The sequence below is a fragment of the Balaenoptera ricei genome, chromosome 13, assembly GCF_028023285.1.
Source record: "Balaenoptera ricei isolate mBalRic1 chromosome 13, mBalRic1.hap2, whole genome shotgun sequence".
In the NCBI taxonomy this organism is placed as follows: domain Eukaryota; kingdom Metazoa; phylum Chordata; class Mammalia; order Artiodactyla; family Balaenopteridae; genus Balaenoptera; species Balaenoptera ricei.
In genome coordinates this window covers 63042972-63055725 of record NC_082651.1, presented here as the reverse complement: position 1 = coordinate 63055725, position 12754 = coordinate 63042972, and the positions used below count along the sequence as shown (strand labels likewise).

General features: G+C 34.2%; 1 protein-coding gene across 1 annotated transcript in view; it reads right to left on the bottom strand.

Annotated features, from left to right (window-relative positions):
* The window catches only part of FBXO11 (F-box protein 11), a 100276-nt gene that overhangs the window by 25864 nt on the left and 61658 nt on the right, over positions 1–12754 (bottom strand). The gene's annotated exons all lie outside the window — the stretch shown is intronic.

Below are 12754 nucleotides of genomic sequence, written 5' to 3'. Positions count from 1 at the left end.
AGGGAGAGAAGGGCATTGCACAGGAGAGGGGATGGTGGAACTGGAAGCTTGGTAACAAACAACAGAGGGACTGATCAAATGGAAGCCAGGCTTCTGAAAGAGAAGAGTTAAAATATAAAAAAAGAGAAAGCTAGAGTAAATCTTACGGTGTTATATTGGAATTATCAATGTGAACTCATTGTTTTTAAAAGATAGATAGATATAGAAATATGTATAGATACAGATGTTTGGAAATGTGTGGATTATACACGCGTATATTCCTTAGCTCTGTTCACTGACAAAGCCTGGAAGCAATGCCACTCCAACAGCAATGAGCATGACTAGCATTTGGATCTTTGCTTCTGAATACTTCTCTATAAAAGGAGTAAGGGCTCCTTGGAGAAATGGCTGATTCTAGGTTGAGGGAAATACAGAATGAGCCTGGAGTATCTTGTGGCAGAAACAAGAAAGTGCTCAGTAATGAGGACATGTCAAAAGAACACTGAAGTCAGCCTGAATGGCCACCCACTAGCAAAATCATGCTGAAGTACCAAAACTCATGATAGTAAAGGGATTATAACCCACTGAATGGACAACAACCCAAAATTCATTCTACTACAAATAAATGAATAAATGGAAAGTTTGACAAGGAGGTGTTTAAAGTACCTCCCCCACAAAATACTGATTAAGTAGAAAGGGAAAAACCATTACTCTACAGTAGAGATGCCAACCAGATGCTGTCTTAATTAAGGGATCAAAGTGAACATCATCATTCATAGGACAAACTGAAACCGTGTGTCACCTGATAGCATACAAGATCACAGAATCACTTCTATGATATTCCTGACAAAGATGCATAACCTAAATCTAATTATGAGGAAACATTAGAACAAATTCTTGTTCTAATTTGTTTTGAATAATCTTCAAACTGTCAGTTATGAAAGTCAAGGAAAGCCTGAGGAACTGTTCCAGATTGAAGGATACTGAAAAGATATGTCAACTCAATGCAACATGTGGTTCTGAACTGGATCCTTTTGCTAAAAGGTTGTTATTAATACAATAGTGAAATAATTCATTCAATTAGTGAAACTTGAACGGAGGTCTAAAGACAGTAACGTGTCAATGTTACCTTTCTGATTTTAATAGGTGTAGTATGGTTATTTAAGGGAATATCCTTGTTTGTAGGAAATACACACTAAAGTATTAGGAGGTGACAGGACAAAGGCTGGGAACTTATTCTTGAAGGGTTCAGGGAGAAAAAAAAAAAACCACGCTTCTTTGTACTGTACTTCTAAACTCTTTCCTAAGTTTGGATTGTTAAAAATGAACTAATAAATCTGAGTAATATTTTAACATTTAAAAATTCTTCTTGGAAAATGAAAACCATAAACATAGTCAAAAGAAGCAACACAATTAGGAAAAAATATGTGCAACACATGTCACGAAAGGGTAATTTCCTTATTATATCTGAGTGCTACAAATCAATATGGAAAAGGCTAACAGTTCAATAGAAAATTGGACCAAGGACACGAACAGACAATTCATAATTTAGGAAATACAAATGAAATACTAATAAAAACTATAATGAGATATTTTTAATCAAAGCAGATTATCAAAGATCAAAAAGTTTGATCACAGTACTTCCCTGGTGGCGAAGTGGTTAAGAATCACCTTGGTTCGAGCCCTGGTCCGGGAAGATCCCACACGCCTTGGAGCAACTAAGCCTGTGCGCCACAACTACTGAGCCTGCGTGCCACAACTACTGAAGCCCGCGCACCTAGAGCCCATGCTCCCACAACAAGAGAAGCCACTGCAATGCAAAGCTCGCGCACTGTAACGAAGAGCAGCCCCCGCTCGCCGCAACTAGAGAAAGCCCACATATAGCAACGAAGACCCAATGCAGCCAAAAATAAAGAAATAAATTTATATACATAAAAAAGTTTGATCACATACTAGTATTATATATCAAAGGATAGCAAGAGGCAAAAAAAACAATTCTTAATTGCTTTAAGGAGAGCAATTTGACAATAGCTATTACTACTTAACAATTCCATTTCTGGGAATGGATTCTGCAGCTATATTCACACACATGGGCAAAGTAGTAAGTACCAGGATATTCACTGCAGTACTGTTTATAATACTGCTGGGTAACAATCAAAATGTTCATCAGTAAGTACTTGTTAAAAAGCTATAGTATAGCTATACTATCGATGTGGCCATTACAAAATATAAAGCAGTTCTATACAGAACAGATAAGGAACTATTTCCAATATACAGGAAGTATAAAACCCAAAATATACAGAACAATGTGTTTAGTATATGTGTGTGTTTCAAGGCAATACATATACATATGCTTATACATGCATATATTTACTAAAATATAAACTCCATGATGGAAGAGAGCCAACTTGAAGAAGCTCCCACTAGCCAAAGATGGGACAATTTGAGCATCAGTAAGAATAACTGAAAAGAACCAAAAGAAATATATTTAAATCTGTGAGTTTATGACACTTAAAAAAAGGGGGAAAAAGGTTACTTTGAAAGATGCTAGTGAAAAGCAACTCATCATTTTGAAAACTGTTATACAACAGGAAATAACAAAACATTTACTCTTCCTCTCTTATATAAACTAAACTACCAGGTAACTAAGTATTAGATGAGGGGAAGCTTCTTTACAGAAACATTCCAGCAATAAATGAAGAAGAAATAATAAAATTAGAAAAAATAAAAATCTGCAATCTCTAAAGAGTTAATGGATTTAACCACTGAATATCAATACTTCTAATATCACAAAAAGAAAGACCACCAGATATTATATATCTCCTGATGAAAGAACACACCACCACCTACAAAATTTTGCCAAAACCATCAAATCTCAAATTGATCAAACCTGTTAAAAATTCTAAAAGATCAAACTATACCAGTTTCTTCGACAAATTATATGGGAAAAAATGGGGGAAAAATAAGCAAAACTAAAGCATACTGTTTAAAAATATACACTACAGTATTAAAATTACAAAGAAAAAAGCCAGAAAATGATTATCATAAAAATGCTTTTTGTGGGGAAGGAATGGGGCACATAAAAGGCTTCTGCAGTGGCTGGTAAAGTTCTACTTCTTGATCTATTGGTATTACAATACCAACCTTAACAATAATTCAATAAACTATGTATTTGTTTTATGTGAGCCTCTCTATCTGGCTATATTTTCTGATAATAAAGGTGTTTTTAAAAGATGGGGGGTTGTAACAGTGTATTTAAAAACAGGTTTTATCCCAACCGCAGACCTTGGACAGATAAACTTTTAAAAATCAATCAATAAATCAATTTTTTGGCCACACCCTGGAGCATGCCAGATCTTAGTTCCCCAACCAGGGATAGAACCCACGCCCCCTGCAGTGGAAGCTCGGAGTCTTAACCACTGGACTGCCAGGGAAGTCCTAGGCAGATGAACATTTTTACACCTAAATATTCTCACTAGTAAAGATGGTAACACTATCTTATAATTCACTGGGATGCTGAAAGTGTTTAAATAGAATAACATGTGCAAAACACTCAGCAGTATGCCTGGCTCACACTGTGTTCAATAAATGTTTTAGCTATTATTATTCCATTTAAATATTATTCAAATGAAACCTGGAAAACCTAGTAAGTTTTCTATGTACTATGCTGTAGTCAGAAAATATAGCCGGTGTTATATACTTGGGTATTTGTCAGTCATCCCACTGTAGTTTAATATGTGGTTAATTTCTACGTTTCATGTGTGATTGAAAGGAACATCTACATTCTATTTTTTGAAAGTAAAGTTTAAACACATCTAAAATATCAAGTTTGTTAACTGTACTGATCAAATATTCTATGCCTTCACTTTTGTTGGAGGGTGGTGGTAGCAGTGGTCTGATTTATATGTCGGCTTCTGAAGGAAATGTGTTAAAATTTCCCACTACCTGTAGGTAGTCCATTTTTAGTATGTAAAATTTTGCTTTATATACTTTGACATAATATTACTTGGACATAAAGGTTCAAGATTATTATTTCTTCCTAGTGAATTATTCCTTTCCATCATTATGCAATGGCTCTCTTTATCCTTAATAATACTTTTGCCTTTAAAATCTGTTTTTGCCTGATAATATTTTTCTAAGAGCTTTTTGTCTTGTTTTGTATCAGCCTAGCATTTTGCCAATCCTATATTTTCAACTTTTTACTTTTGGGTCATTATATTTTAGATTTAGTTCTTCTTAACCATTTATTGCTATATTTCTTTCCTTTTCAGCCAAGCAAGAATATCTAATATGCTATTTAATGCATCTAAAGCCAAATTCCAAGATTATATTTTTCATTTCTGAATGTGATTTGATTTTCTTTTTCGAGTCTGTTTCTTTTTCATATTGGCCTGTTACTTCATCATGCTTCATTTCCTTTTTTTATCCTTTTAATCATTTCATACACACTTATTTTATATTCTCATTTAGATTTTTCTATCATTGGCCACTTTAAAAAAATCTATGTACAATTAGGAAAGCTCTTTCAGGTTCTAGGCTGCATGCCTGGGTCTCAGAGCTAGCTCTATTTTGAAAAGGCCCAATCTCCATTCTCCACCAAAATTCCACCCCAGACTTCTTAGGACATATATCCAGGACCAAAAGGGGCCTGTACTATTTTATACAGCAGCACCAGTTCCCACTTAAGGTTTTGATTTGATTTCTTTCATACCTGGCACCTGGGAATTTCCTTCTCTTCTTTCCTTCCTCAGAGTTTAGCCATGCATTTAGTTTTGCGTTACACTTCTATATGTTTGCAGTGTGTATAAACGTGCGGGTGATACTTCTATCATCTTGGTTTATCGTGCAGCTAGTAGTCAGTTTCTACAACACTCAAAAGAACATCCTCAAACTTTTCATCCTATACAGCCCTCCCTCTAATCCCACTCCTGTTTAAAATCTATAGATCTTACTATTACAGATACCCACCCAGACACCACCATCTTTCCTTTTCACCATCAACACAGCAAATATTAAGGACTGAAAAGTAAGGAATGCAGAGGTAATAACAGGAAAGAGAAGGTGCTTGTTAATTCAGGTGCAAGCTGAAGTTCACACCAAATAAATACATGAAGCTACATGATTTGAATCATGTAATGCCACAGTAACCTCAACTTCTTATTCAGAACACTGTCCTGTTCTAAAGCACTCAAAGCTCAGTTCTAAAGTAACTGTATTAAACTCTTACTTGTGCTGAGATAAAGAATCTGTGCTAAATTCTATACAGCTCTCATAATAAATTACCACTGACTGTTCTGAAAATTACATACAGCGCCAGAAGGTATTTTTACAAAGGGGTCATACTGGAAAGATCACTTGGCTACTATTTTAAATAAGAAGCAAAAGGAGAAAGCTTAGAAGAAACAAAAACCCAAAACACACACGCAAAGAACAATCTCTAGTCACTAGTGTTCTCTTCATCTTTTGAACTCCTATAGTACTGTATATACACCATATATTCTTTACCTTATCACAGCTGCCTTATCTGTTTTTTTACTTTTTTGGCATACACTCTTATTTTCCTAACAAAATTTAAGCTCTGAGGGCAAGGTCCCTATTTTATATTTTTCCTCCATGTTCAGCTTAGTGCCCAATAACAGCTGAATAGATGTTGATTCTTATCCATCAAGAACTCTTTAATTTTACTCAATTCAAGGAGTTTTCCCCAGAAACCACCACTAGTGGTAGACTAAGATGACCTTACATACTACTTTACAGAAAATAAAAAGCCAGACAGGAACTGCTTCACTTCTTCCTACCTCCAACTCTGCAAACTCATTTACATGCATATCCATTATTTTTTGTTCCCTCCTGAAATTATGATAGATTTGGCACATATGAAGCAAACAAAAAAATGTTAAATAAATTATACAATGACTAAAGTAAAGATCTATGATAGTTGCCAAACTGTGTCCAATCCGGGAACCAAGAAATCATGAAGGACTGGTTATGGTATTGTTCTAACAACAAAGTCTAAAAACAAGACCTCAAAATAATACTTTGTTAAAATTTTTTTAACTTTATAGCTTTTACTTTTTATATCTAACATTGGAATACCAGTATTCAAATGTCAAATTGTAATCTAAGACTAATAAAAAATAACTCTCAATACCAAAAATGTTCAATTTCAACCATAACTTACAGAAAATGTAGTTTTCAATTAGAAAAACAATTAGAAAAATAGTTCTTGACCAGTGATGCCCAATAGAAACAGCATGTGATCCAATTTTCTAGTAGCTATATTAAAAAAATATCAGTGAAATTAATTTTAATATAAATTTAACCCACTTAGGTAAAATTTATTATCTCAACATGTAATCAATATAAAATTATGAGATATTTTACATTCTCTTTTTTCATACTAAAGCTCTGTGTTTTTAATACTTACAGTATGCCTCAAATTCAGATAAGCCATACTTCAAGTGCTCAACAGCCCCATGTGGCTAGTGGCTACCCTAATTGGATAGTACACACACATACATACAGTTTTATTAAATTCTTATCAGTTCTCTTAAAGGATAAATAGTATCATGCAGTTTAAAGGGATGCTATACCCACATATGAATAATGTCAAAATTTATTTTATAATTTTTAGATTTTACTATAAATCCTATATAAATATACTAGAGTCTTCACTATCAATAGGAACCACAGGAATAAATAAAGGCTTCTGGAGAATAAGCATGCTTATTTAACTAAAAAATAATCTTTGAAATCTTAGATATTAAATAGCACTGAAAATTTATATTAAGATGCACTTCAACAAAAGAAGAGACTTAAGTCTATACACCTTAAGCAGAATACCTTAATTTTTACATACCTTTTTAACTATCTCAAAGATGTACAAAAAATTATACTATTGATTGGCTGGGGTTTAAAGTCTATACACTTTAGGTTTAAAGACTAACCTAAAGATAAAGGGTAGTTTATGGAATTTAATTTCCAGAAGCTTTTTCCCCCACAAATACTATATGAGTTCCACATTACTTACCCATAGCCACTGATCAGATTGGAAACTTAGGCAAATCTGTGCTAGTAACTGTGTGTTTAGAAACAGCTCCCAGTCTCACAGTGTAAAGAACCACACTTGACAACTGTTTCTAACACAGTTGGGAACTACCACAGCTTTTTTCCAACTACTAAAAAAATCCATGAATAAAATGAAATCAAGACAAAAATTTATCTTAAATGCATTTTAATTTAAATATTTTACTTAAAACTTAAATATTTTACTTTAAAAACTTAAATATTTTAAGGGAGGGAGCCCAGAAGTAAAGCTATTATAAAAAACTGCTTTTTAAAAGTCTGACTTGCAATAATCAGATATTTATAAATTGTATTTTATATACAGTTACAAACTCTAAAAAATTTAACTATTCAGGATACTGTTCTATACTTCCATTAACATATTCAGTTATTATTTATACACATACATACATACACACACACACACACACACACACACACACACACACACAATTCTGCTGAATTTTCACCACAACATGAACTATAGGGATTATCTAAGACTGGTCAGAGAAAATATATTTGACCACTGAATAATAGTCTTTAGAAGCCACATCTTTGATATTATAAAGAACTACTGAAAACTCAAACAAGGCTTCATTTCAACAGAAGAAATTTAGACCACTCTTCATTCTGACAGAAAGTATGTTCAACAAATATTTGCTGAATGAGTAAAGAATAAATGAATGGGACTTCGCTGGTGGCACAGTGGTTAAGAATCTGGCTGTCAATGCAGGGAACACGGGTTCAATCCCTGATCTGGGAAGATCCACATGCCACAGAGCAACTAAGCAACTGAGCCCACACGCCGCAACTACTGAAGCCTGTGCTCCGCAACAGAGTAGCCCCCGTTCGCCACAAGTAGAGAAAGCCTGCATGCAACGAAGACCCAACGCAGTCAAAAAAAAAAAAAAGAATAAATGAATGAATGTGCCATGCACTATGTGAGGTACTGGTAAAACAGAGCAACCAAACAGAATATTGTACTTACCCTCCAAGAGCTTAGACGAGACATAAATAACTAAGCAGGCAATAATAATACAGTATATGTCATACGCTGTAAAAAGGATAAGCGGAAGGTACTATGGGAACACACAAGAATATCTAATCCAATCTTAGATGATGCTAGGGTATGATGCTGGGGTATTAGTGAAGGTTTCTTGAAGAAGGTCCAAGGTGAGATGATAACTACTGGGAGTTAGTTAAGCAGAAGGAATAGTGTTTGTGAAGACCTGAAGGTGCTCACCTCTAGAAGTCTCAAAGAACTGCACGTTGGTCCGTAAAGCTGTATCACATAGCAGGGTCCAGATTACGAAGGGTGCTACAAACACTTTAAAGAATTTAGATTTTATCTTGAAGGCCAAGGCTAGCCACTAAAGGGTTTTAAATATAGAACAGTGACATGTTCTGATTTGTGTTTTAGGGAGATTACCTGAACAATGTATAGATAGATAATTGGATGGCACTGGTGGCAAGAGGCCAATTAGGAAACTATGGAGTAATACAATGGAGAGATGAACATAGCTTGAACTATGGTAATAAAAATGAAAGAACTGAATAGATTTGAGATATATTCACAAGGTAAATTCGTAAAACTTGGTGACTGAATGGATATGGGTTGGGTGGAGGAGAGGATGGTGCCAAGAATAATATTGATCTGGGCAATCCAATGGATGGTGGTGCCATGTACTAATAAGAAAGGAACCTTTGTAGGTAAGACAGGGATGTGGAGGGAAAAAAAAAAGGTTTGGATTTTTCTTTTTAATGAGAAAATTTTTTGTTTTGTTTTGTTTTGCTGCGTTGGGTCTTTGTTGCTGCGTGCAGGCTTTCTCTAGTTGTGGCGAGCAGGGGCTAGTCTTCGTTCCGGTGTGTGGGTTTCTATTTGCAGCAGCTTCTCTTGTTGCAGAGCAGGGGCTCTAGGTGTGTGGGCTTCAGTAGTTGCAGCACGTGGGCTCAGCAGTTGTGGCTCACGGGCTCTAGAGCGCAGGCTCAGTAGTTGCGGCGCATGGGCTTAGTTGTTCTGCAGCATGTGGGATCTTCCCAGGCCAGGGCTCGAACCCGTGTCCCCTGCATTGGCAGGCAGGTTCTTAACCACTGTGCCACCAGGGAAGTCCCCAGGTTTGGACTTTGAGTTTTGAGGAAGCTGTGGGACATTCACGTGGAGACTCTCAACAAAACTAAATATATTGATCTCAGGCTCCAGTGAGTGATTTGGGTTGGAGATAAAAAAATTAGAGAATTTTGCCACTCTGAAAATATACTCTGGTAGGAGTGAAGATTCAGAAAGTGTAGATTAGCTGTCATTATTTATATATGGTACAATACTGGTGTTTCATGGCAGATGTGTCATCCAACTCTTGAGAATTAGCCATATGATGTAAGTGGATAGTTAGCAATGTCAAAATTATCATTACTGTATATATAAAAATGTATCTGTGGGTCCTGAATTGACAAGAATTCATACTCTAGCTTGATAAAAAATAAAAGAAAATCAACTGACAACTACTAATTCAAGGATTAATATCCTTTGGGAGTAGCTTAGCTTTATTTTCATTCTTTCCTGTTACATTATCACATTTTGTTCTCCTAAGACATTTTCTCCCACTGCTTTCAGGGAAAGGAGTATTGAACAGCGCCCCCCCCCCCCAGATGGAACATTTTAAAACTCTTTCTTCTATTCTCGTATCTTACCTCCAGTTTTGCATTTTCAATATTTCCTAACGTGACAAAATTCATAAAATACAATCACTCTTTTCAATTTTATCAAACAAGAAAAACTATTTTAAAGTAACTTTCATAAATTTTAAGTATTTTTAAAGTTCAATTGGAAAACAACATAATTCAAAAGTATCATTACATCCAAAGTAGAAGCTGATACGACAAGAATATCAAGTGCATCATTAATTCAAAATCAGAATGACCATGGTCCCAAATCAATCATTAAGACAAACCTAATTCTAAGGCTAACATAAGACTCATATAAGTCATTAATTAAAAGCTATTAATTTTCATCTATTTGCTAGTCACTATGAATATAAAAATCTGCCATTGAGGGACTTAATCTAGTAGGGAAGCTAGACATGTAAACAAATAACTGAAGCAATATAATAAGTGCCATACTAAAAGCACACGAGGTGTTAGTAAAGTATAAAATAGGACACAAAAATCACCATATGCACACAGCTTAAAAGGAAACAATTTAGCCTGTCCCTAGTTTTATTTTCACATGAAATTTAGACAATTTTAAAAATGACTTTTATTAGTTTAGTTTTATAGAAAAGGAGTAGTGAAAGCCAGGAGAGTAAAGTATGAAGGTCAAAATGAGAATAAGGCTATTATATTCTTACAAGCATTAAATGCTTAACCTTTGTTGTAAATTCACACAACAAACTACTTAAATGAAAGAAGGAAAATGGACCGAGAGACTAAACATCATCAGTTCTCTTTCTTTCACAGTTCCATAGTTAGACCACAGTTCTGAGACTGCATGATTTCTAGCAATATTTTACAGATCAAAAGATCAGATGACAGGAAAGATATTATCAGTGGTCATCTGAGGCCCACTAAGATTCAGTGAAATGCTGAAGGTTAGAAAGCTAGTAAGTGGTAGCAAAATAATTTTTAGCTCAGTGGACTCCAAGTACAATGTTTTTATTTGTTTTCACAAAATGTAACATGGATGTCTCAAAAAAGCTTATTATATAATCAATACAGATGATCATAATGAGAGTAAATGGAATAATAATAGTACTATTACAAACTAGTGTACCCAACACTGAAAACTTCCACGTGCAGGCACTATTATTTCAAGTGTTTTCTATATGAATTAACTCACTGAATCCTTATATCAACTCTTTGAGGAACATATTATTATTCCTATTTTACAGATGAGAAAACTAGGCACACAGAGGTTAAACATCTTGCCCAAGGCCACAAAATATTAAGAAGCAGAGGCAGAATGTGAACTCAGTCTAGCTCCAGAGCCCCATACTCTTTACCACTGTGCTATCTAAATACACGTTAGTCATGTGAAATACTATGGGATATACTTATCACTAGGAGTATATTAGCATATAAAAGAATACCATGAAATGAAACATATACTTTTGGAAATGTTAAAGAATTTTTAAAAATGAAATCATAATTTTTCATGTCTTATTTTATTCGAAGTGTTAATGAGTTAACACTTTATATAAAAATACCACAACATATACATCAGACCCTTTATTTTCATAATGAGTATCTCCTTAGATCTTTTTGTATTGTAAATATCAATAACATTTTGATATTTTATTTTCCATATTTGACGGCATAGCACAATGTTTACGAATACAGGCTCTGGAAAGATTGTTTAGCTCTTTGTTAGAATACTGGCTTAGTGGTTGTGCAATCTTGGAAAGGTTCCTTAACCTGTTTGACTTTCAGTGCATCTATAAAATGGAGATAATGGTGCGTACCTCATAAAATTTTTGTGAAGATTAATACTTAACACAGTCCCTGGCAGAGATAACATTCCAATGTTAGCTATTATCATAATTGAGATGGGATGCTGAAAGTTAGCAAGATGCACTCAAAATATATTTCAAATTCTAGCTAGAGACCTTTATTATATTATCCAATTCAATCTTCAAAAAAACCTTTAAAATGTAGAAATAATGATTCTTATCACAAAATATTTCTCACGATGAGTGATTAGAATAGTTCTTGACTAGTAGAAAACACAATGTGAAATCCACAAATGCCAAGGCTGACCACTGATAAAAATGAATACTGATCATTTCATTTTAGGAGGCTATAATATTATTCCAATGATCCTGCCACAAATTTAAAGTATGTGTCACAATTTTTTCCCTAATTATAAAAATGTTCACAATTGCCAAGACATGGAAGCAACCTAAGTGTCTGACAGATAAATGTATAAAGAAGATATCATGTACACACACACACACACACACACACACACACACACACACAAAATGGAATACTACTGAGCCATAAAAAAGAATGAAATCTTGCCATCTGTAACAACATGGATGGACTTGGAGGGTATTATGCTAAGTGAAATGAGTCAGAGGAAGAAAAATACTGTATGGTATCACTTATATGTGGAATCTAAAAAATAAAACAAACTAGTGAATATAATAAAAAAGAAACAGACTTAGATACAGAGAAGTAATGGTTACCAGTGGGGAGAGGGAAGGGGGGAGGGGCAAGATAAGGGTGAGGGTTTAAGAGGTATAAACTACTATGTATAAAATAAGCTACAAGGATATACAGTACAACACAGGGAATATAGCCAATATTTTATAATAACTATAAATGGAATATAACCTTTAAAAATTGTGAATCACTATGTTGTACACCTGAAACTTATGTAACATTGTACATCAACTATATTCTAATTTTTAAAAAGTTCACTTAGAAAATGTGAACAATAAAGAAAAACACAAAAGGAAAAAGTTACTAAAATCTCATCACCCAGAGTTTATTACCATTAATATTTTAGAATATTCAAGTTATTTTTTCTCTATACAAATTACATAACTGAAACACTGTATGCACTGTTTGTATTTTGCTTTTTTATTTTCATTATACCATGAGCATATATCATGAACATATAGTTCATGATACAGGTCACAAAATTTCTTTCTGAAACATGTTTTCCAACGGCTACAGAATAAAAATGTTCCATAATTTATGTAATCAGCCCCTT